Source organism: Thermobia domestica, chromosome 10 (assembly GCF_964235325.1).
Source record: "Thermobia domestica chromosome 10, izTheDome1.hap1.1, whole genome shotgun sequence".
NCBI lineage: Eukaryota > Metazoa > Arthropoda > Insecta > Zygentoma > Lepismatidae > Thermobia > Thermobia domestica.
In genome coordinates, this window is record NC_137463.1 from 151,940,716 (window position 1) to 151,946,888 (window position 6,173).

Below are 6,173 nucleotides of genomic sequence, written 5' to 3' on the forward strand. Positions count from 1 at the left end.
TCTTTACATATATCTGTAATTTGTATGTTGTCTTCCTTTCTGCTTGTTTTGAATCTCTCTCCCTCTTTTCTCTCTCTCTCCCTCTTTACACATATCTGTAGTTTGTACGTTGTCTTCCCTTTCTGCTTGTTTTGAGTCTCTCTCTCTCTCCCTCTTTTCTCTCTCTCCCTCTTTACATATATCAGTAGTTTGTATGTTGTCTTCCTTTCTGCTTGTTTGTTTTACTTTCTGTATGTATTTTTACTGTGTATCTGATTGAGAATCTGTATCGCTCTCATCCCTCTTTGCTTGTTTCTACTTTCTGTATGTATTTCTACTGAGGATCTGCTTGCTTGAGTATCTGTATCTGTCTCTCTTTACGTATCCTCTATTTGTTTTCACTTTCTGTAGGTATTTCTTTCTATAGAATGAAGAGTTGCACAGAAGTAGAGTTTCACAACTTTAAAATCTTATGTAACCTTAAGCTACTACAGTTTAATCTAACCTAATTTTGATACTTGGCCTTCTAAGTAATTTTTATCTATATTTTCAGTTAACTTATGATTCTTTTTTTTTTGTTAGTAGTATGTCTTTACATTGGTTTTCAAGATGCTCTAACTTATTTCTGTGCTTGGTATTATTTCTCTCTCGTCGTTCGTAGTTCTTGCTAGATTTTTTGCTTGTTTCCCTTAGTGATCTCATGCTGAATTCTTTGACTCGTATTTGATGCTTTTGGTATGATCTAACCTAGATGACCTGAATAATTTCTTTTGAAATAATTTAAGGTTTCACTTCATTGATAATAGTGTCTTTGATTGTACGCTTCATTCTTCTTAATGTAACTTATTAGTTTTTAGTTGTGCTTGCTACTAAATATATTCTTTGTGCCTTCTTCTGCTTGCTTTTTTCTTATAAATACTACTAAGTAAATGTTTCTAGGTTTTGTTATTTGTTCATTAGCCAATATAAACCTCATACTTGATTTTTTCCTGGAATGTTCTTATCCTGAAGTAATCTTGAAGTAATCTATTTGAAAAGCATTCTGTTTACAGTTCTCTTTGTTTGCTATTCTATGTCTGTTACCAATTCTATTATTAGATACCTTTTCCCCATATTAGCTACTACTACTACTACTGCTATTATTTGGTTGAATCCCGAACCTATTTGCTAGTACTACTACCGGTATTTCTTAACATGCTTGCCTGCTATTTTATTCTGTTCTTTAACCTAACCCAAGCTATTTCTTATTCTCTATCTTCTTTGTACGACTATCGTATGTCTTTTATGTTTCTATCTGTGCTTGTAACTTTTCTTGTTATTTTTCTGTTTTTGTGTACTCATGTTTCTTTCTTATGTTTTATAATCTATCTTTATGCATGCTTTTGTTTCTGTTTATAAATCAAGTTTCCTTCTTATGTCTTCGGCTTCCCTTTGTATTGTTTGTACTCTAATTATGTATTCGTAAAATTTTTATAATTGTTTCATTTAGGTCTCTCATTAGAACACTCTGAACTTACATAAAATTCCATTGACATTTCCTGTGCCTACTCACATATACTTCGTTTGCTTGGCTCCTCCTCTAATGTTTTTTTCTTAGCTTAGTATTTTGTAATACTCCTATTTGAAAGTATCATTATATACAAACTACTGAGAAAAACTACATTATTCTAATCTCTTATATAAAACTAAACGTAAGCTATATTCTTATACCCACTTCAGAAATACATCTTTAGATGCACTTAAAATGTTAGTGATCACACTATTCTTTCAATTTATATATACGTATTAGGCATATCGTATACTAACATATAATATTATATACTGTATATTGTATACTAACATATAAATATACATAGTGTCTAATGCAAATATCTGTAGCATATAAATATACATATATAGTCTATAATATAAATATACATAGTGTATAGTATAAATATATATATTATATACATACGTAGTTAGGTATAAGATTATATACTATAGTGTATACCACATAGATATTCTTAGTACAACATATGTTCTAACACGTGTTATGTTAAATTTTAGGTTACCCTTTGCGAAACCAGTATAACTGACCATCAGAAGTACCAGAGAAACAGGATATTTTCTGTGGATTTCTACCAAAGGTATGTTTATCATCTGAGCTTCATATGGAAGCGATTTATTTACAAGTTCGCAAATGAAATTTGCTCGTAGATGTGTATGTAGTAATTATTAATTGGATCATACTCTATGAGTATTCTTATGAGCTTCTGCAAAAAGCGAATTATTTACAAGTTCGCAATTTTTAGTGTTTTTGGAACATAGTTCCTCGGAGTTTTCACAGAAAACGACCCAATAAATAAGGAGATTTCACTGAAAACGTACCGTCAAAGTTATGAAAGGAACAATGAAAGACCAAGTAGAAATAGAAATAAAGGTTAGCTTCAGTTTGGTTAAGTTAGCTCCATTGAACATTTGAATATTCACAGTGTATCGGTTCTTAGCATTTTTTCTTCTTTCGCAAATGAAATTTGCTCTTAGGAGTTTAGGACAAAACGAACGAATAAAATAATCGTGAGCATGTTGCTGCAAGAGTATTATTGAAAATAATACGAAATAATGAAAATAAGAAACGAAAGAAAAAAGCAACAGTAGAAAACGAATCTTATAATAATACGCGAAAATGAAAGATAAGCGATTTATAAAAATGATTAGTAAAATAAATTACAAATAATAAATTACAAGTGTTACTTAGTGATGTTTTTGTTTCAGGACATCAGATTGGAGATTGAAAACATCTACTAAGTAGAAGTTGTAACGGAATTCAGAATTCCAAAGTATCCAAGTTCACAGAAGTAAAGTATCATTGACGACTTAATAAAGTTTCTGCTTAAGAAATTTTTTCACATGCAATATTTTTGTAACAAAGATTGTACCATGCAGATTCCTTTCGTTATTTTTATTAACGTGTTATTTATAATAGCATGCATTTTTAAATTTGAAGTTTTTTTCATGCTTAACTTTTAGCATGCAGTTAACAGCAGTTTAATTTTTTCTGATTTGAAGTTTTGTCATGTTTAACTTTCAGCATGCAGTTTGTTAACAGCAGTTTAAATTTTTTGTTTTGATTTCAACTTTTAACATGCTTAAATATTTTTCAACATGCATTCCTTAAAAAATTGTAGAATTCAGCATAGATAATTGCTCGCATCATATACTTTAATTACATGAAAATTTATTTTAAATATGCATTTACCACTAACATCATATACTTTTATTACATGTTACCTTTAAAATCAAAACATACCAAGAATTTCGACACCATGCATTTAATGTTTTCAAATACTCTCATTAATGCAAAAAATTTTAAATATACAATTACTTGTAACAACATACACTTTCGTTACATGTCAGGTTTTAAAAACATACCAAAAAAATTGACAGCATGCAATTAATGTTTTCAAATACTTTCATTACATATAAATTATCTTCCAAACGTATAGTTTAGTAATACAGATTTTCAAAATGTTTATACTGAAATATAATTTCATGTAAAGTAATATTGTGTTTCTTTATTATTACAGCATTCAAGTCTTTCATCCTCAGCTGTGAATTTACCACACTCATATTTTATTTGCCATCTAAGAACATTTAGATAAGGATTTGCTGTCTATCCAGCGGTGGTAAGTGTTCATACACATTTTTGTCAAACTTTAAAACTTGTTAATAAACAGAACTATCATATTTTGTTACTTACATAGATGAATTAATAGAAACAAGATTTTATACTAATGAAAAAAACAAATATAGAGTATATAAGAGAATTAATTACACAAAAATAACATAATTATGAAGAATTGAATTTTACAATTAACAGTGCTTCATGAACGTGTGCACAATTTTTTAAAAATTTTTTAAGACATTTTTATTTTTCAAACTTACACTTTTTATTTCGCAAATTGCATTTTTAACTTTCCATTAGGCATTTTTTATTTTGAAAATTACATTTTCATTTTATCAACGCGCATTTTTAATTTTGAAAATTACATTTTGTTTTTAAGTTGCATTTTGTGTTTTCAAATTGCATTTTCGCGTTTTAAACTTGTATTTTTTGTTTTGAAAATACATTTTCATTTTATCAACGCACATTTTTAGTTTACGTTTCTGCATTTTTAATTTTGAAATTACGTTTTTCATTTTAAACTTGCATTTTTTAATTTTGAAAATTACATTTTCATTTTATCAACTCACATTTTTAGTTTACATTTCTTCATTTTTAATTTAGAAATTACATTTTTCATTCTAAACTTGTATTTTTTAATTTTGAAAATTACATTTTCACTTTTCTTCTCATATTTTTTAGTTTACGATTGTACATTTTCATTTTTATACTAGCAGTTTTGTTTCTAAAAATTGCATGTTCGTTTTTTTAAACTTGTATTTTTTTATTTTGTATAATGTAAATACATTCTTTATACGTATGACAATTTCAAAGTATCGCCACAAGTAAATTACAAATATGAAAAGTTTTACTAATAAAGACATTCTTAATTTTATCAGTTATAATATAAATGGCTATCAAAATAGAAGATACAAATATCATTAACACTTACTTAATGAAAACTTACATTACAAGTGAATAACATTTTTAGTAATAAATAAATCATGCATTACAAAATACATTAAAACAGAATTTAAAACTATCATAAAAACTACATTATCATAAAAATATTTAATGTGTGGTTACTTTGTTTGATGATGCATTCCTTTATTGCTGCTTTTTACAATTTTGATTGGTACGCTTCTTATGGAAGCTCATCTTATTTAGATTTTCGTTTCTTGAAGAAAATCTGTTTATGTATTCTATAGTTTTTAACACAAACTCGTTAAAATGTTGGGATCCAATAAGATTATAGTGTAATCCATTAGATATTTCGTTTGTTGCAAATTCAGAACACTCTTTGAGTGTGAACTGATAAATAATTTGTTTTAAAGTAATTATATTTTTCTAACCTTTTTTATTTGGTTTTAAGTTCATTTAATCTGATATTTTTTCTATACTATTTCTATTAACTAAAATTTTTTGCTGTGTTATACTTTTTCTGCTGTTTGTTATTTTCTTTGACTATGATTTGTAATAATTAATGATTTTGGTTGTATTTTCTTTCTTTCTTCTCTTGTTTCTGATTGCTACTAAATCTTTTCTATGCTATTTATATTTTAACTAACTAGATAACTAACCTGATTTTATTTTCTTTCTTTCATCTCCTGTCTCTGTTTGGTACTAATTCTATTTTCTTCTTATATTTTAACTAGATAACTAACCTAATTTTATTTTCTCTTTCTTCTTTTGTTTGTGCTTCGTAGTAATTCTTTTCCATGCTCTTTATATTTTAACTATCTTGATTCGATTTTCTTTTCTTTTTATCTTTTGCTCTGTTCTTTGTGTTTGCTACGCAATTTTAATTGGTATGCTTCTTGTAGAAGCTTTACGAACAACAGAGTTGGAAGAATTTTAATTATTTATTCTTTCGTGTTATTTATTATAACACTCGTTGTTGAAATGTTTCGAAATATTAATTGTTTATTCTTTCGTGTTATTTATTATAACACTCATTGTTAAATGATTTGAACACTTCGTGTGAGCATACTAAATTATTCTAAAACTAACGCGCTAAACTAACCTTTTTTGTATTTCTTTCATTGTCTCGCTTGCTTTGAAAATTCAGAACATTCTTTGAGTGTGAACTGTTAAATAATTTGATGATATTTTTTCTTTGTTATTTTTTGTTGATAGTTATACGCTTTAAAAACTTTTATTTCATGAAATTAATATCTGATTACCGTTTAAGTTACAAGTTATAATAATTATTAATTCAACATGCGATAGACACAAGATTCTAACGCGTCTGGGTACGAGATTTTTTCTATTTAATGCATTTGCGTATGAAATTACATAGTAAGTGCGTCTGGATATGAGATTACAAACTGAATGCGCCTGGGTGCGAGATTACAAACTGAATGGTCCTGAGTGCGAGATTACAAACTGAATGCGTCTGGGTACGAGAGTATGGTTCGCGCCTATATAAGGCGTGCGAAATCGGCGCGGCCTCAGTTTAGAAGAAGCACTGCTGCAGTGAAGACGTTCCTAATTGTACACTACGTGTTGTAATTATAAACATACAACAGCTAGATAAAAATTACGGGACATT

The 6,173-nt window shown here is 27.8% G+C and overlaps 1 long non-coding RNA gene across 1 annotated transcript in view; it reads left to right on the top strand.

The window, feature by feature from the left end:
• LOC145662095 (uncharacterized) overlaps positions 1-3,644 on the top strand; it is a 28,918-nt gene extending 25,274 nt beyond the window's left edge. Inside the window, exons 2-3 of the long non-coding RNA XR_014126977.1 lie at positions 2,026-2,105; positions 3,546-3,644. This is a non-coding gene — a long non-coding RNA (uncharacterized LOC145662095). The remainder of the gene's footprint in view (positions 1-2,025; positions 2,106-3,545) is intronic.
• Positions 3,645-6,173: the final 2,529 nt, after the last annotated feature.